The sequence below is a fragment of the Sus scrofa genome, chromosome 6, assembly GCF_054392235.1.
Source record: "Sus scrofa isolate SSC_HxYL_T2T_F1_AM1 chromosome 6, Sscrofa_HxYL_maternal_Yorkshire_Landrace_v2.0, whole genome shotgun sequence".
Classification (NCBI taxonomy): Eukaryota; Metazoa; Chordata; class Mammalia; order Artiodactyla; family Suidae; genus Sus; species Sus scrofa.
In genome coordinates, this window is record NC_139388.1 from 26,833,532 (window position 1) to 26,853,903 (window position 20,372).

Consider the following 20,372-nt stretch of genomic DNA (forward strand, 5'->3'; position numbering starts at 1 on the left):
GTGATTTCTCAGACACCACTCCACAGTCCTCCCTTTGCATATGCTGGCTTCTCCTTTCAGACTGTCCTTTTTTCCTGTCCTTCAAAGGCCAGCTTGTGTTAGGTATCCTTTCCTCTAGTAAACTGTCCAGGTAAACTCTGTTCTAAATTTAGAGACACTCATTGGTGCTTTCATTGTGACCTGACTTCCCTCTTTAGACTGACTGTGTTTCTGTCTCCCTTCTGAAAACAATAAGGTTCAAGAGAACAGGCACTATCCCTTTTCTCTCCTAAAGCTTTAAAATTATCAGTCTGTTGCCAATAATATGCTTCCAAATATTAAGTTATATATATTTTTACTGTTGATATGTTGGGACATTTCTTTCCAACCACTCTGTTTGCATTAAAAAAAATTATTGCACTTATGCACTGTACATTTCATAGGCTTGTTTTCTATTATTCTCCCTTATGCAGTATAGGGTGTAACCTCAAGCTTCTCTTGTTTCCATCCTTTTGAAAATGCTTAACCTCCTCTTAAAAAATCACTCGCCCTTCCTCCTTTGCAGCACGTTCTTCTGGGCTCTCTCAGTCAATAACTCAATTTCTGTTCCTTTTGTGACTCTTTCTCTGAGATCCTCAAGTTGAGTTATTTATTACTTCTCTGTACTGGCCCACTACCTGGCACATGTATCTCTTGTAATTCTTACAGACCTTTAAAGTATGTGCTTGCTCGATGTTTTACCCATTTGTCACTGAGCCCCTTACCTTGGCCTCTTCTCCTTCTCTGTTCTTTCTGCTCCCTCCCTGCCCCCTTCCACCCTTGTTCTTCACTTGTGATTTGCCATACACTGTGCACTTAGTATGTGATTACAAAATAAATGAAGCATGCCATAAGCTTTTAGTCCTGTACCTGATAGAGATGAGCAAAGAGAGGCATATATAAATTACATTAATTGCCCAAGGACACACTGATATGCTCCTTTCACTTTCCTAAAGAAGAAAAAATCAATAGTATGCAGCCTCTTTCAAATAAATTAAACCCAAATAAACCAGTTTTACATCTCGAGTGGGTATTTGCAATATTGATGCTTCAAAATGAAGTTGAGCATTATGCATCACCAAAATGTCGTAACACCAATGATTTAATGCTTCCATCATCCATGAGCTGCAGCTAAAAATTCCCTGAAAAGTGGCTTCATCTCAGTGGCAATTCTTCCAGGCACCAACTCATCTCATAACAACATTGAGGCCATGCAGAGTGGCTTGCATCACTGGCCAGATGTGCTAGTTTTGTTAAGACTGACAAAGGGGCAAAGGAGAAGAGAGCTCTTGTCGAATAGAAGTTTTTAAATTGTTCCTCTCTTCCTCCTCCTCTCCCTCCTCCTGACTCCTCATTGCTGAACTGCAATTGTACCATCTTCTCCTTGAGAAAGACAGGGAAATAAAAGCACTCACTTGCGTAGATAAGGAGCATGTGCTCCCCAAAGTCATTCCAGCAATGCACAATAGACCTTGCTGCAAATACAAGAGCAACATCATCCATTGACAAAGAACGTCATCCAGATGCTGTCTTCTTTGCTTTCAGGTTGTTTTCTTGTATGTTTATTTGTGAAAATGACACAGCAATAAAGAAAAACAAGAGGTACAAGGGTTTTGCTCACCCAATAATAACCAATAGGTAATTGTAAGTGAATTTCCCTGAAAGCAACTGGAGAGAGATTATATTGTTGTTTGAGGAGAGAGAAGGCACACACTGACAGAGCCCATTATTAGAATCTGAGGGCTCAATGATGCATTTCCTGTTCCGATAGAGTACCATTTTAACCCATTAGCAAAAAATAAAATCCTTGGAATGATCTATGTTGTTAATCCAGGCCATCTATTAATTCTGTTGATGATGTTTATTGAGTGTCTACTTTATACACAGGTGGGAATATCCAAGAGCATTCTGTCAATATGGTCACTTAGTGTTACTGTAGTTGTCCCCAAATATGGGTCCAAGAGAGCTGTCTCAGATTGTGCTTTAAAAGGGCCTGGCTAGAACCAGCAACATTTCCCTCCTACCCCTGATATGCAACGTAAAATGAACTGAGTGACAAAAAGGTCAATTCAAGATTTAGGTACTGGTTTCTGTAACCAGTACCTAAAATCTAGGAATAATTTGACGAATATTTTTTCAAATTTGGATTGGCAAGCCTATACAATTTTGGATTGTACTTCCTAATCTAATACTTTTCCATTTATGCAGATGCTGCTGGTTCAATACCCATCTTCATAAGAACTGCTCTATATCATTTCCCCCAAAGCATTTTCTGCAGCACAAGAACAATAACAGCAACTGTTAACCGTGCTCATAGACTTCCTTTTCTGTCGTATTTTTCTTTGCTAATTGGAACATCATTCAGGGCAGTAAAACTTAAGTATAATATTTTCCTACTTAGCACACCCATTCCTGCACATAACTTCACAGGACCCTGTAAAATTATATGGTTTAATTATAGTTAACAAGGCAGACTGAGTGGTGTTGCATTAATTTGCTCACATGGCCATTTATTTGTTTATTCAACACATATTCTTATATTTGTCACAGTCATATCCTATGCTAGAGACTGGCATTACAAAGATGAGAAAGGAGTAATAGTTCTATTTGGGGATCAAAAGCTAGAAGGGGAGCCAAGCAGATATAACACAATCAGCTATGACTGTAGTTGTGGGCAGCAAGCACAAAGGAGGTGCTCTGCTCCCAACCACGTTGGAGAGGAGTGTCAGAAAATGCTTCAAAAGTAACTGATGTCTGTGCTACCTTAGAGGGTTGGGGCCTGTGAATCTAATGGGCCCAGTGCTTGACTCCCAGGAGGATAATAAGAGATGAAGGAAGGGCTTTTTTTTTGGGGGGGGGTTGTTTTTTGTTGTTGTTATTGTTTTATTTTTTAACAAAGGCCTTGACATAATGCTAATGAAGAAGTCAAAAGCACTTGCCTTAGGGATCAGCTTTCTGAGTTCAAATCTTGGCCTAGTCACTTAATACCTGTGCGACTTTGGGAACTCACTCAGTTTCCCTGAGTCCCATATTTTTTTTTCATTTGTAATGTGTGGATAATTATATCACTTAGACTTTATTAAAGATCAAATTCGGGATAATGCATTTAAAGTCCCTCATACACTTACTAACCTGTAGATAGGCAGTACTCTGTAAATAAGAGTGAAAGTGATAATGAATTTTGAATGAATTGAACACAAGATACAACCCTACACTGATGGGAAGAACTTGAACAGTAAGATGTGTTCACTGATAACAGGTATAGAAAATGAATTTTCACAACAGCCTTGCTCATCATACTCATATACACTTTGTTATTAAATATTCTGTACAGTCCTCTGAATAATTGTTGAAACTTTGGTCTGAAAAGAGAACACAAGAAAATTTTAGCCAGCCTTTTCAATGTAAGTAATGTAGATGGCCTGGCCAGCCATTTTCAGTGACTTCTTGAAGACCTGAGTCAGGTTTACTCGCTCTAGGTCTTAACACAAACCTCAGATCCAGGAGGTAACATAATCCTCATTCATGAACAATCCAAGGTTTTGTTCCGTGGTTTTTGATCTTTAAATTTTTATGGCTCACATTGTCAAAAATGCAATCTTCCACAACCATATATCTGAGACAAAGATAAAACTTAGGAAATGTAAAGAGATCGCATATATCAAAATACTTTGTTCATTATGCACACTTTTAATTCTTTAATGCAGTTTCAAAGATTCCTGCATAAAAGGCTTCTGTCTACAATTTTATTTAACTCATTGGCTTAGATTTAAACCCCATGGCAGGAAGAAATATTCCTGAAATTTTCTGCATTTCTTCTCCAGGAGCAATAAGGAATAGTTGGCAAAAATCATTTATTGAATGAATAAATGTGGTTGGCTCTGCCTTTTTCAATATCATCCTTTATCTTACCATTTCTGACATAGAACCCATGCAAATTTGTAAATTTGCAAATCATATCTGACAAGGATCGTATATCTAGACTGTATTCATGGGATGAGTTATTGGCCCTAGAAACAGGCTCATCACTGAAAGGAAATGCATGCCTATTATGATGAAAATATATCTAGAGTCTCAAGCTTTCTCCTAACTATATTCGATTACTACTCTATCTCCCTTCATATTTTCACACTTGAGGACCCTTTCTTAAGACTTTGTCAATAAGAGATGCTCTGTTAACTGACACCATCCTTAAATTAAACAATAATTGTCTCTCATTTGCAGGTAAATTTAGGAATTTTTCTCAGCATTTTGTCAACTGTTAAGATGGTGCCAGTGTGGTAGAGGTGTTCCTTTTACAGTAGAGAGCCCATTTTGCTCTCCCGTGCATATTATAGTGCTTTTGAATTTGTACAGGCTTTTTGTGGTATGATGTACTTCAGTTGATTAGAGAAGTATAAGATGTACCAGGGTTTTGCGTCATTTTCCTGTTGTATGGCCTCCCAGTTGGCGTGTTCTTGAATGAGACGTTTAATTGTTTTCAGCCCCACCATTAACTCAGGCCAGCTTCGGTTCGAAAATAAGGATGAACTTCCCAGAACTTCCCTGATGAAAATGGAATCTTCAAACCGTTGTTGCCCAGTATCAAGATTCTGGTACTCTAGAGTTTTGTGAAAATATTTTACATGTCTTGGAGTTTATCATTATTTTCTATGTGGGAAAACTTTTACTAGTAGGTAGATAGACTGAAAGGATGAAATGGGTCAAAAAAAAGCAAAGCTCTGTGAGTGACAGTAAAAGGATTTAAATTAGAATTTGATAATTTTATTAATTTTGTAAATGGGAAAGTAAGTGCTTATGTCTTAATAATTCAGTCAAAATTATCTAATGCTACCCCTTGCTACTGCAAAGTGAGTGACAGTCTCCCTTTTGTAGGTAAGCATAACAGCCATTAATTTTAATGAGAGTAATGTGTTTCTTTCAAAATAATGTAGAGATCATTGGAGGGAGCACACTGAAAACTTTCACTGGCCTAAGCTAAAAGATAAAAGCGTCATCTTCCAGGTCAATAATGCACTAATCAGGAGGTCTCGGTGTACAAGGATGCTATGGACAGTGATTAGCAAAGAGTTATTAAGTCAATAATTAAATCCCTAATTTACAAATGAGTGACATTGGCACTAAATAATAGGTCAACTCTCATGGTCTCCAATATTTCAAAGCCTGTGATTATTCCCAGAAGGAGAGGCATATCTCATTTTGTATAGCAGCAGGAGGGAATAATTATTTTATAATGTTGAGTAATAAAAATATTAAATAATATTTAATAACATTAAGGAATATTAAAATATTTTTCCCTTAATGAGAAGTCAGCAGATGATGTGGTCATTTTTTGTTTTGTTTTTGGCTTCCCCTTAGAGAGTAGGGCCCAGATTCCAAACATCTAAGGTGGGGCCAGGAACAAGGATTTTAACAAGCACTGCAGAGGGATTGAATGCAAGTTTCCAAGGTTCCATATTATGGGCAATACTTCCGGTTGTGCCAGAATTATTTTTAAAATGCAGGCTTTATCTACATCTCTCCCTCCACCCTACCCACCCGCAATCCTTCAGGATAAGAACTGACAAATACATATCTTAGAGATTGTAAATTGGAGGTGGACAAATCAAGATATAGTTAGTATGTTCCACACATTAAAATTTTTTTTGAATTTGTCAACATTTAAAAATTAGGGATTTCACAGAAAGCAGCAGACTGAAAGCTGTCCTTCTGTTATTATTCCAACATGACTTGTCCAGGTTAAGGACAGTTCTCTTCAAGTGGAACCCACCCTATCTATTCATTAGTCCCAATCACTTCTGCTCAGCAACGCCAAACTGTCTCTGTAGCTTTGACCTGATGGGACATCTAAGATGCTAGCGACTTTGGGACACCTAAGCTACAAAATCCTATCCTCCTCACAAAGAACACCTCCTTAAATGCTGGCATAGAATTTTGGCCTCTAGCCAAAATATTTTTTTTAAACATGCTTTGTTGTTTTTCAGTGTTTAATTCTGTGCTTTTGAACTGAACTTGCATTCAGTGCTCAGCTTCTATAATCCTATCTAGGATATGCTTACCTTTCCTTTAAAACTCAACTCAGAGATGATACAACTTAGGGTAGTGACCACTGTTTCTTCTTTAACTTCCTACGAACACTGCTTACAACTATTGAAGTCCTTTTCCTAAATCCATTTACATATTTTAAAATGCTAAAGTTTGAACTTAGAGTTAGGATCTAAATTAATTGCCTGAGTATCCCTCATACCTAACCTCAAGCCAGGAACATGGTAGATGCACATAAATGTTGAATGGTGGTTGGATGGATGAGTCAACAATATAAACATACTTGCTAGTTACTATAGCTTCTGTGATCTATCCTTTTAATTGCTATTATTTAATATAATCTGACAGATTTGCAGAAATCAGTACTAGTCAGTGGTAAGAAGATAATAATTAAGTTTAGAAGGTAACTTTGTCCAGTATGCTGGTTATTCACATTGATCCAGAAATTTATTCATGGAAACAAAATTGCAACCAGCTGTATGTAGAACCCATAGGATATTTATATTATTGACCACCTGAGGGACAAAGAACAGAGGTACAGAATCTAGGAGCATGAGCAACACAAAGTAGGTTCTCATTAAATATTTGTTTAATGTTTGAAGAAGTGATACATAAATGAATGAATTTGAAGATGATTATGATTACGCATTTCAGGGAACTGATGCACTAGTGAAGACATAGATAGGGCCACCAAGGTTGCCCTTCTTTGGCACAGATAGATCATAAAATACAGCCTCCACAGGCAGATATTTTATAAAACGTTCTTCTTATTGAACTAATTAAATCCAGCAGCATCAATAACCAGGGCTGCATTTGAACATCCACTCACTTGTCGTAGAGTCCTGTATAGGGCACAACCTCTACAGCTGTGTGTAATAGTCCTCTCCTATGTGTTCATAAAAAGAAAATGATATAATATTCTGTGATGAGCACAAGTTGAGTGTGTCCCAGAGGGCAAGGAAAGCTTAGACGAGGGACACTCTATGGAGGCCAAGTTGTCAGTGAAGGTTGCAGACAAAGTGCATCTGAAAATAGTTGTAGAGAATTGGGAGAGACTAGGCATTCCACACATAGGCTCAGCAGGTGCTCACACACATGGACTGTTCAAGGGACTCTTGCTGAATGAGTTGTGAGGATGCACGAGTCCAGTGAATTATAAATGCATGTTGTAGGAAGTGAAAGAAAACACACAACCAAGAGTTAGGTAAAATCAAATACCAATAGCAACATGTATTAACTCCTATTGAGCAGTTATAGATGCCAGAAACTATTCTGAACACTTTATATACATTAAAAATCATTCCTTTCAACAGCCCCATGAGAGGTAGAATGAAAAGTACCCATAATCTGGTACTCTCCATGTATCAAAAACTTCAGAAGCCTGTTAAGTTCTCTCGTTAGCTTTATTTTGCAAAGAATTTATTTAGCACATTTTGAATTTTACTCACAATCTGAAGCTCAGAGTGGTTAAGTGACTTGACAAAGTTTATGCATCTAATAAGTGGTAGCATTAGGATATTAATGACCAGATCTCTTCCAATAGGAAATAAAACTAACCAACATTCAGGAGATAAGCCACTGAGAGACCCTTAATTTGGCTCCATTGAATGAAGAACTTTCCCTGGTCCATTCATCTGTAGCCAAAGTGAAGAACTCTCGGGTGCAAAACACAGTTGTTGAATTACAAGATTTCTTAAGGAACATGAGCATCATCATCATAATAGTGGGGCACATATTTCTTATAGGTTCCCAGTGGGTTTGTGCTAAAGACAAAAAAATCTACTTTGCTTTGTTTTTTATTAAGCTCCGCTAATAATTCTGAGAACCAGCTGTATTTGAAATGATAATTTTATAATACTGTAACCTAGTACTACTAAAAATGCCCTCTATTTGTATTTAAATGAGTAAGTCAATTAAATTTACTTCAAAATGAAGAAATAACTCTTGCGTTTCACCAGAAGGCTCATAAGTTTAGTGAAATAAAAACACATACCCGGGGGAAATAATAAACACAAGCAGTAGTTTGTTTTTAGGCCACTAATAACTAGATATAGAGTGAAGTTTGGTGGGCACTATATATGTATTTTATATATACTAGATAGATTGGTTGATTGATAGAGAATTGGAGGTCTTCTGTAAGTACTATCATAGGTTATATTTCTTTGAGTGATTCCAGAGAGCAAAAATATGAATAGTAGTATATTTGGATCTTTACAACACTTCAAGATGTAAAAAGAAGTCATTGTTACTTGTTTTGTGGATGAGCTCTCAGAGTTTATGACAGTCCCTAAGACATAGAACAACTAAGGATAGCTCTCAGAATTTCAAATGTCAAATCCCTGCAGTCTCTACTCCTCCATGGTACATCCTTTGGAGAAGGAGGAGAAGAGAAAGAGGGAATGTTTCCTTTAACCTTTATCTCCAACCCTTTAGCAACAGTTATAGAAGAAACATTAATGAATGTACTAGACTTAGATAAGCAAATTTTGGTTCTGTACTTCAACTGAAAGCCTGAATGAATGGCATACAACTAGATGTCCTGAACACCTTAATCCAAACTTTTAGATTCAATTGATTGAATGGATAACCTTATCTTGAACTTAGTGAAAGATCTAGAATTCTTATATGTTTACTCAACAGAATTTTTTTGAGACCAGTCTTGGTTCCAGCTATACTAGAAGGTACTAAAGATGAAAGGCCCCTAACCCTTCATTTTTGAAAAGCAAAGAAGCCAATTGAAGATGCTGCACATGTGAGCAAGTGAGCTATCCTAGCCCACTGAGAAAAAAAAATTGTAATAGAGAAATACGTGAACCTAGTCTTGTTTCATAGAAGAAGGGAGATATTGAGCTGAATATCAAAAATTAGATCAGGCTGAGTCAATTAAAAAGGATGAGGAAAAGTCTTCCTTGTAGACAGAGAAGGAAATACGAGGAAGAGAGAGGAGGGTGCATTTGAGGAACCTGAAGAGGGGTAGACAATTGTTGCTTTCCTAAAAAGTCGAAAGTTACATAGACTCTCACACTCATTCAATGAATATGTATTATCTACCACACACCTGCAATGTGCACAGCACTAGCCTGTGAAAATCTCAGAGAAGCAGTGGGCAGATTTCAAACATACCAGAAATAGCACTTGTGATAAACGAATGGCTGAACCCTGTTTCCACACAACATCGGACAAAGGGATTTCAATGCAGAACCTAAAATCAGTGCAGCTGTTAGGTCACCAGATGCATTAACAGCAGCTTTAATATCTCAACAGCTAGAGGGGTAATAAACTAACACAGGAAGGGACACCTGGAGATCTTGGGAAATGCTTATTGCTGAATGAAGCAGAGTCAAGAAATTTGCATGGCATGGAAGGGGCTTCGTGGACCCTGATTTTTACTCCTAACATGTGCCTTGGCCTGATGCAGTGCTGGGATATGTTCCAAGGGAAAAAAATTCCTTCCATCATACTGTCACTGCACTGGTGCTAGGCAGAATAGTCACTGAGGAAAGTCCTAGCAGAGGGTGGGGGCGGGTAGAAAGATAGGGAAAAGAAAGATGTACATTTCATTCATGCTAGCGTTTCTAGATGCACTTTGGGGAGAATATTCCTAAATCTCCAGGTCTGTCATTCAGGTCTAAAGGGTACAAAGAGTTTCATTCACCTGACCATTGGTTTAATGTACAGTGAGGGAGGTCTGTGGTTTCACCAAAAATGTGTATTTTGGAGGTAGGAGGACAAGTTCAAGTTTATTGTTGAGTATGCCCCTTACCATACCTCAGTTTCCCGCTTTATAAAATGAGAGTGATGACTGCACCTGTCATATACGACTGATATAAGGATGTCATGATAAATGCTGGCGAAATAATTGGTAGAGTACCTGAAATACAAAAAGTGCTTCATGAATATTAAGTATCCTGCTACTATCCTATTTTACCATTTTCCTCCTACTTTTCCTCCTCTCCTTCATTTCTAAAACTCCATCTCTAAAACTCTTTGGAAATAGCACAACAGTAAAACTTCTGTTACGGAAAAGGAGAAAAGAATAATGGACACAGAGTTCAGTGGGATCCTGAGTAGCAAGAGCATGGGAAACGAAGGCAGGGAGAGAAAGGGAGAAGGATGAGGAGAGGAGAAAAGGGGAGATGAGGGAAAGGAGAGAGGAGAGGAGAGGAGAGATTGGACCAAGCCTTATTCTCTATAATCTCTGTAACAAAACGTATTTTTTCTTCCTTCCCCAAATATTTATTGAAACATTTTTGTGTTCAGAACTGTAATAAAGTCTTTTTTGCAGTGATGAATGTCAGTTTGCTGTTGTAGACTAGTTGGGAAGACAGCTAAGAAAAGGGGCTGTTCAGTATATGGAGAGGAATGTATGTGTTTGAATGTGATATGTGTAATGAGAATACATAAGGAAGGCACATGAGCAATTCCTGGGCCACCAGGGAAGGAAGTAGCAGCTTACATAGCCTCAGAGAACTGGTAGATTTTGGCCAAATAAATGGTCAGGTGTCAGTGACTGGATTGAATTCTGGATGACTGGTTATGTAAAGTTGGACAGACAAGAGGATATGAGTTGCTTTCATAGAATGAAAGAAGTTTTTTGTAACAGAACACTGTAAGTGATTGAAGAGCAAAGCAGTGGCCATCTCAGGAATGCTTAATAAGACACCTTTAGAAGCTTGAGGTTTGTGCTTATAGCTCTAAAATAGACATGGAAAAAAAAATTTATACAGTGATTTTTATTTTTTCCATTATAGCTGGTTTACAGTGTTCTGTCAATTTTCTACTGTACAGCATGGCGACCCAGTTATACATACATGTGTACATTGTTTTTGCTCACATTATCATGCTCCATCAAGAGTGACCAGACGTAGCTCCCAGTGCTACACAGCAGGATCTCATTGATAATCCATTCCAAAGGCAATAGTCTGCATCTCTTAACCCCAAATACCAAGTCCATCCCACTCTCTCCCCTCCTGCTTGGCAACCACAAGTCTGTTCTCCAAGTCCATGATTTTCTTTCCTGTGGAAAGGTTCCTTTGTGCCATATATTAGATTCCAGATATAAGTGATATCATATGGTATTCGCCTTTCTCTTTCTGACTTACTTCAGTCAGGATGAGAGTCTCTAGTTCCATCCATGTTGCTGCAAATGGCATTATTTCATTCTTTGTTATGGCTGAGTAGTATTCCATTGTGTATATATACCACATATTCCTCATCCAATCATCTCTCGATGGACACGTGGGTTGTTTCCATGCCTTGGCTATTGTGAATAGTTCTGCAATGAACACGAGTGTGCATGTGTCTTGTTCAAGGAAAGTTTTGTCTGGATATATACTCAAGAGTGGGATTGCTAGGTCATATGGTAGTTCTATGTATAGATTTCTCTGGTACCTCCATACTGTTCTCCATAGTGGATATATCAAGTTACATTCCCACCAACAGTGTAGGAGGAGTCCCTTTTTTCCACACCCACTCCAGCATTTGTTATTCGTGGACTTATTAATGATGGCCATTCTGAGTGGTGTGAGGTGGTATCGCATGGTAGTTTTGACTTGCATTTCTCCAGTAATCAGGGATGTTGAGCATTTTGTCATGTGCTTGTTGGCCATCTACATATCTTCCTTGGAGAAATGTCTATTCAGGTCTTTTGCCCATTTTTCCATTGGGTTGTTGGCTTTTTTGCTATTGAGTTGTATGAGTTGTTTGTATATTTTAGAGATGAAGCCCTTGTCAGTTGCATCATTTGAAACTCTTCTCTCCCATTCTGTAAGTTGTCTTTTTGTTTCCTTTTTGGTTTCCTTTGCTGTGAAAGGCTTGTCAGTTTGATTAGATCCCATTGGTTTATTTTTGCTTTTATTTCTGTTGCTTTAGGAGACTGAGCTGAGAAAACATTTATAAGGTTGATGGTAGTATTTTTTTAAGTATAGTTGATTTATAGTGTTGTGCCAATTTCTGCTGTACAACAGAGTGACTCAGCTATATATATGTGTGTGTGTGTGTGTGTGTGTGTGTATTTTCTTTTCCATTATTGTCTATGCCATGAGATTGGATATAGTTCCCTGTGCCATACAGTAGGACCTTGTTTTTTATCCATTTTAAATGTAATAGTTTGCATTTATTAACCCCAATCTCCCAGTCTTATTCCTCTCCCTCCCCTCTCCTCCTTGGCAACCAAAAGTCTCTTCTCCATGCCTATGAGTTTGTATCTGTTTTATAGATAGGTTCATGTGTATCTTACTTTAGATTCCAGATATAAGTGATATCATATGGTATTTATTTTCCTCTTTCTGACTTACTTCTCTTAGTATGAGAATTTCTAGTTGCATCCATGTTGCTACAAATGATATTATTTTGTTCTTTTTTATGGCTGAGTAGCATCCCATCATGTATATATACCACAGCTTCTGAATTCATTCAGCTGTCAATGGACAGTTAGGTTGTTTCAGTTTCTTGGCTATTGTTAGTGGTGCTTAAATAAACGTAGGGGTCCATGTATCTTTTTGAATTATAGTTTTGTCTAAATATATACCCAGGAGTGGAATTGCTGGATCATATGGTATTTCTCTTTAGTTTTCTGAGGAACCTTTACATTGTTTTACACAGTGAATCTACCAATTTACATTCCCACCAGTAGTGCCTGAAGGTTTCCTTTTCTCTATACCTGCTCCAGCATTTGAAATTTATAGGCTTATTAATGAGGACTATTCTGACTAGTGTGAGGTGGTACCTTATTGTAGTTTTGATTTGCACTTTGTCTAATAATTAGCTACGTCAAACATCTTTTCATGGGCCTATTAGCCATACGTACAGATATGGAAGGTTTTAATCAGAGAAATGACAGGGTCAGATTGCTTCTCAGATGACATAGATCACTGTGCAATGTGAAGAATGGAGAACTATGCAGGAAATGCTTTGGAACTTATGCAGATGAAAGTTTAGGGTAGCCCACACTTGGGAGAAGTGGTAGTTGAGATGAAGTGAAATGTGTGGATTCAAGAGACATCCAGGGGACAAAGTCATGAGTATTCAAAAATGTATCGAATGTGAAAGTTGAAAAGATGGAAGAATGGCAGATGACACAAAATATATACGTGTGTTTCTAAGACAAATTAGGAAGAAAAGAGTCAAGGTATCATCTTTCACTGTGAAGCAGTGAATAAGAATTGTTAAAATTAAAGTTTTAAAAGAGTGAATCAATCTTCAGATGTGTGGTCTAATGATGGACACAATCTTTATAAAATAATAATTGTCCCAAAATATCTTAGAATATCATGAATAGAAATTTTGAGACTCACACATAGAGCTTAGGATCCTTCCTCTTTCTCATTCTCTCATCTGTGTTTCTACCAGAAGGCTGGGATATATCAAAGTTGTATTTTTTTAAACTAATTGATGGTGATCTCCGTGTTTCCAATAGTTCTTTAAAATATTTAGAAATTTCTCCAAATTAGAGTTCTAGATAATCAATCTTGTACATTCCTTAATTTAATTCAGTGAAACACTGGATGAATACCAATTCTTAAAATAAATTGCAATGCTAGGAACTTTGACCTCACTTTTAAACCGCAAATATAGTTTTCTTTCTTAGTTATTTGCAAGCACTATCAAAATTTCTCTGAAAAGTGGAAGTTTGAGTATTCAGAAATGCTTTGTTCAGTTCTTTTACAACATTTATTTAAAGTGGCTGGATAATATTTCTTTTGATTTCAGGCACAAATAACTCTGATCTTGCACTCTCCATGGCCCATAAAACTTTTGAACACAGAATAAAGGAAGTAGTCATTCATCAAGCTACCTAGGGAAACGGGAAGAGACTGCCAAATTACTTTTCTAGTCTATATTAACGCTGACTATCCAAACCAAGAACTTTTAACTATGCTGCTATTCTTGGATTCAGAGGTCATTTTTATATAATGACCCCTAACTATTTGAAAAAATAAATCTTAACCCATGGACTTTGTAGAGGATAGAGGCAATAAAAATTAATGCAAAAATCCCTTGCTAAAATAAGTACATGCTTTTTCTCTGATAACAGATATGCTCCCTGTTCTCTGATTTAGGCCCCTGAGTACTGCCCTTGATTTTATCAAACTATGTTCAACAGAGAAATCTTTATCCCTACTATGTGCAAGTCAGCATATGAATGCAAAGTTAATAATAGAGTCTAGATTTTTTTAGTTTTTTAAATTAATGCTAAAGGTAATGTGAAAATTTGCTATAACAGTGCCTTTTGAGATTTAATAATTAAAGTATTACATGAGAAGGAGTGACACCAACAAAAGATGCAGTGCTTGAAAATTCCCACCAAAATGCTTGTCATCTAATATTAATAATATAATATTAATAATGTCAATTAATGATGATGTTAATAATGGTAATTATTATAAGAGCTTATAATAGGAACTGGTTGTGATGGCTTATTTTCAGTGTAAACTTGACTAGGCCCCTGGATGCCCACATATTTGGTCAAACAATATTCTAGTTGTATCAGTGAGGGTATGAGATTAACATTTGAATCAATAGACTGAGTAAAGTACATTGTCTTCCTTAGTATGAATGGTTCTCATCTAATCCTTTGAAGACCTGAATAAAGCAAAAAGGCTGACTATCCCACATAAATAAGAGGAAACTCTTCCTGCCTGACTCCCTTTGGGCTGAGGTAGGTTTTTTTCCCCCTTATCTTTGGATGTTCACTTTATTCAGTTAGCAAACGTTGTGTCTCTTTCACGTTGCAAGCTTGTTTCTTGGTACTAAGACACAGCCAGTGGTGTGCAAGTAAATATTTAACAACGGGTTCCCCAGGGAAAAAAAAAATCTGTTTGTAACTTTTGCTTATTCTTATATAAATGCTCCTAACATGACTGATCTTCAGCTACTGGCTAGATATCAACTGGTTCATAAAATTCCTAAAAGTTTAGCAATCCACCCTCGTGACCTTGAACAAGCCAACTCCAGCACACCATTGACCCAGGTGCAAACAAAGCAGACAGGGGCCTTTCCCTTGTGGAGTGAACATTTTAAGAGAGAGAAGAAGAAAATAAACCCACCTCTTAACTAAACATATGCGAAAATACCAGATAGTGATCATTTCTCTGAACGTGATTGGGATGGAAAGAACAGAATGGAGAAAGTGAGAAGAAGTGAAGACATTTATGATTAATCTGGAATAAGAGAAAAGCTATTCTTCTGAAAATAACATATGTTAATTGTATTTCCAGAAATGGACACAACCCCTTTAGAGGTGCTAGTGTACACACACCAAAAAAGAGAAAACCTGCTGGGATTTCACGCTCTAGCTCTAGCAGTTAATAGTCTTTCTCTTGTTTAGTGGTTACTTAGGTACACATGCTTCTTCACTACATCACAATAGTACTTCAATCCTTAAAGGCAAAGGCAGCTGTGATTCAAGTGAGCTTACTCCCATCGTCTGGCAGAACACTTAAATATTTTCTGAATTAGGAAATGTAGAAATTCCACACTGTCATCTGGACCTGAGATTATTTTTGGTGGTACCTAAACAGGCATTTTTTTTTTTTAATGAATCACTGTTAAAAATTTCAGTCTTTGTTTCTTTTAATTTTCCATCAAATAAAGGAAAATATAAGAGTATGTTGGAAGAAACTCTTTAACCACTTCAGTATTTACTCATCTTACATTATACAAAGAATAAGCCTTAGTGTCACATGCCTAGAGCAATTAATCAGTTTAATGATAATGTTTTGCTTTTGTCAAACTTATGGTTCTATTGTTACATTTCTGGTTTAAGTCAAGTTTTACTTTGTATTCTACCTACAGTGTTTAATTTAGTTTGATTTTTAAAGAAATCTGAAGTATAATTATGAGGCAGTATAAAGAAAAAATAAGCAAAATAATAGTACAGGTAGATGTAGAAAAAAAATCATGAAATTAGTTACGAGAATGACTGAGATTTAGCAAACTGTCTGAATGACTAGATCATTCTTTCATAGTACTCTGTTAGGGCAACCAAAGAATATGATTTGAAAATATCCTTGAAATTCACTTCAGAAGAGGCCCTTGCATTGACTACTAAATTCAAGATCTTCAATTTGCACATGATGAACATAGGCAAAATGAATGAAGCAATTTGAACAAGTGTCTAAGACAGCTCAGGCTGCTCTGACAAATTATCATGTACTGAGTGGCTTAAACAACACACTTTTTTTAGTTTGTTGGGTTTTGGGGTTTTGTTTTGTTTTGTTTTTCTCACATTTCTTTAAGAAATCCAAGCTTGGTGAGGATGCTCCTCCTGGTTTACATGAGGCCATCTTCCTCATATACCCTAATATGGTAGAGAGCAGAGGGTGAGAGCAAGCTCTGCTCCCTCTGCTTGTAAGACCAATAATCCCATTCTGAGGGCTCCATCCTCAGGACTTAATTATTCCCTTACCTCCTGTTACCATCACATTTCAACATATGAATTTTGAGGGGACACAAACTCTTAGCCCATAACATCAAGATGATACAAGAAATTTAGTTCTAGGGCTAGAATTTCAAAAGAAAAAAAATTAAATACCTATTTCCAGAGGTAATGCTCTTCCTAAGGCATTAAGTTTACCTTCCAAACATGCTTTCACTTTTCCTTTTACTTCTTTCTGTTTCAAAATCAGATCCTTGTATTGATAGCCAAGCTAATCTGTCTGGATCAACAAATCAACTTTTGAACTGAACTAGAGTAACATGGTTTTGTGAAACACCCAAGATAATTTATTTTTCCACCTCTGATTAAGAGACTCTAACCATTGCTCTGAATTAATTTCTTAATGCCATTCAGCCTGGAACTTGTTACCTCAATTTGGCCAGTTAACAATCAGCCAAATGGTACAGTGGTCACTTGATATCCACAAAAGAGTGGTTCTGGGAAATACCCCTAAGATACCAAAATTGTGGGGTGCTCAAGCCCCTTATATAAAATGGATAATACTTGCCATTTAATATAACCTGTACAAACTATGTACATCCTTCTGTATACTTTAAATCATCTCTAGATTAGGGGTAATACCTAGTACATTGTAACTACTATGTAAATAGTTGTACATATGATATAAATACTATGTCAGTAGTTGTCAGAATGCGGCAAATACAAGTTTTGCTTTTTAGAACTTTCCAGAATTTTTCTGAATATTTTCTATTCATGATTGGTCGAATCTATGGATGCAGAGCCAGTAAATACAGAGGGCTGTGCTTACATGCTTTTTGAAATGGCTCATGGTTTGAATTAGATTATATATTTTAAACTGCTCTACGTTGCCTCTGAAGATATTCACAACCTCACAGATCCCCCTCAGTTCCTGAGCTTCAGCTGTTCTAGTAGATGACAGCTTAATATTCAGATAGTACATGCAGGTGAAAATCTGAATATAACTTTACAGTCAGCCTGTGTATCAGTCTATGTATTTATTGGAAAAAAAAAAAAAGGTGTATGAGTGAACCTGCATAGTTCAAACCCATGTTGTTCAAAGGTCAACTGTATTATGATCTTCCGTTTAAATATCACCATAAAGAACGGAGGTTTCAACTGGAAGCAGACATTGTAAAAGCATTCTGTGGCCAGATGTACTCTGTTCTAGTACCTCAGCACGACTCAGAGCTGGTTGCAGCTGCAGTAGTAGAAGTTTAACATTACAGAACTAGGGACCATAGCACTTAAAATTTATTGTTTCTCATGGCCACTCTTTATTATAAGTATTACTAATTGATAATCTTGACTTCGCCACTTACTAGCTGTCAGCATGCACGATTTGTATAAATCTCTCGAAGTCTTAGCTCTTCATCTGTAAAACAGATAATAATAGTACCGACTACATGAAACTGACTTGATAATTTAATTAGCTGATACATGTAGATATTTAGGGCTGCTCTGGCACCCAGGAGGTGTTCATTAAATAGTAATTAAATAATTAAGAGTCTGAAAAGCATCTTTGCAAAGCAGTTTGTCTAAAGTATATTTCCATCACAGTGACTTTCTTTTATGAATGTGTCCTATTTCCCTTAACTGAATTGTTAAAAGTCAGTGACTAAGTAGAGGAACTGGGGTTTAAACCCAGATCTGTCTGAGCACAGAGCCTGAGGGCTAAACCCTTGAACTCCTCTGTGTGTGGGCCACAAAAGTTATTCTCCTTGGCTCTAAGTCCATAATATGAAAGAATTATTGAAATACAGGTTGATGGAGCCCAACTGGTCTTTTTATACGGCATCATTGGTGATTTGGGGACACCTGACTTAAAAGCAGTGGGCCAATAAAATGAAAAAGCACATTTTTACATTTACTGTCCCATAACTGAATGCTTCTAAAGCTGACCCAATGTTAATTTAAATATCTGCTTGGTGAAAGGAGCTCTGAGACAAGTCATATCATTTACAATAAGCATCATGCCAGAGGGCATATTTCTGCATGAATTCCCTCAATGGCTAGCGTCTGTAGTCCTCATTCTGCATTTCATGTGTTCTTTCAGAATGAGAGCTTATTTTTATAGTTATACAGTGTGCCACTTTCTCCCATGGATGGTTTAAAAAAAAAAAAAACATGATTTCAATTGTTGGCTTTGTAAGCTATAATCATGTAATTGGAAACAGCTGTGCACACAAGAAGTATAATTCAAAGCAGTTTAATTAATACATCTTCATTGACAAATTCCACTCATAATACTGATATTATTGTGTGATTCTGTAATCAAAAAGGGGATTTCTGAGCCCTAGCTGTTTCCAGATTGTGTGCTCAACTTTTATTTTCTTAAAGAAACCTGAAAAGGATATTTTGAAGATGACTTCATCCACTGTCTCAACTCTCTTCCTGACTTGCTTCAATCCCCTTTTCTCCTCAGAGGTATAGGGCAATAAAAATCAAGTTTCAGAGATTGGTTTCATTGTGTAGTGTAAGCACCATATCTCCCCCTCAAGTGTGAGGCATTCATTCTCCCACATGCTTTGTTGGTGCTCCCTCTAAACTTACTGTCTAAAAGCTGCCTGTTGATGGGAGTTTGTATCCAATGATTGGCCAGTAGTAGGTAAGTATCAAGGGCCTCCCTGCTTGCCTTAAGGTGGGCCAACTCTGAAGGCCATACCAGCTGTGGGAACTGCTGAGACCTTTGCTGAAACTGTGTTATGGCCCAGTTCCTCCCTCTTCCCAGTCTTTCACACTCTTCACTCCCTCACAGATACACATTCAGAAAATACTTCTAATAAACTCCCTGCTGGAAAACTCTGTCTCAGTATTTGTTTCTTGGAGAACCCAACTTCAGATAGATTTTTGACTTGTTCTTACTTTATATTATCTCCCTTGCCCAAAATCTTTGATACATGTCTATTTATTTAAATCTCTAATGCTGGCTCATTCTTCATACAGTATTTATTTCTTGACTCTAAGATCTGTCTTTGATTCTCTTGAACTCTTGTTGACACAACCTAGTAAATATTTTTGGGGGGTTAAAAGTCCCTATTCTGACTCCATCCTATTAGTGTTTGTCAAACCTGGACAGCCTTTTACTTTAATGGAGCAGCTTCTTTCTATCTATTTTTCAAAACACACACACACACACACACACACACACACACACACACACACAAGTTCCCATTGTGGCTCAGCAGGTTAAGAACCCAACATAGTATCTGTAAGGATGCATGTTTGATCCCTGGCCTTGCTCAGTGGGTTAAGTATCCTGTGTTGCTGCAAGTTGGGCCAGAGGTCACACATGGGGCTCGGATCCGGTATTGCTGTGGCTGGGGCGAAGGCCAGAAGCTGCAGCTCTGGTTTGACCCCTAGCCTGGGAACTTCTATATGCTGCTACAGATGTACCCCTAAAAAGCAAAAAAAAAGAACCAAAAAACCCAAACACACACAGACACATACACACTCTCACACTACCACACACATAACACATATACATACACATATACACACAATGTGTTATGGAGCAGGGGTTCAAACATGATTCATTAAAAATAAATCTTATTGCCTAAAACTCTGAACAAACTTATTTTCAGAAGATAAAGTTTTAGTTTTTAGAAAATACACCAAAGACAAAACAGTGGTTAATGTCTATTAAGTACTTACTCTGTTCTAGGCATTATAATAACTGCTTCACATGTATTCATTTACCCTTCATATCTACCCAGAGTATGTGCCATTACTTTCTTCATTCTACACACAGAAGATATCTAGAAAGATGTCCTTACTTGCCATAGTTTACCTGAAGAAAAAGACTATTTAGGATGTTTTAACTTTTAAAAAAATAAATATAACTCAGACATGGTAGCAACAGATTTCTTTTGTAAGACATTTGTTTTAAAAT

At 37.1% G+C, this 20,372-nt stretch overlaps 1 long non-coding RNA gene across 5 annotated transcripts in view; it reads left to right on the forward strand.

The window, feature by feature from the left end:
* LOC146402259 (uncharacterized) overlaps positions 1 to 20,372 on the forward strand; it is a 528,845-nt gene that overhangs the window by 229,316 nt on the left and 279,157 nt on the right. For 4 of the 5 annotated variants that reach the window (XR_014805837.1, XR_014805835.1, XR_014805838.1 and 1 more), the window contains one exon: positions 14,615 to 14,722. The exons of the other annotated variant lie outside the window; for it this stretch is intronic. This is a non-coding gene — a long non-coding RNA (uncharacterized LOC146402259). The remainder of the gene's footprint in view (positions 1 to 14,614; positions 14,723 to 20,372) is intronic. 5 annotated transcript variants of the gene reach the window in all.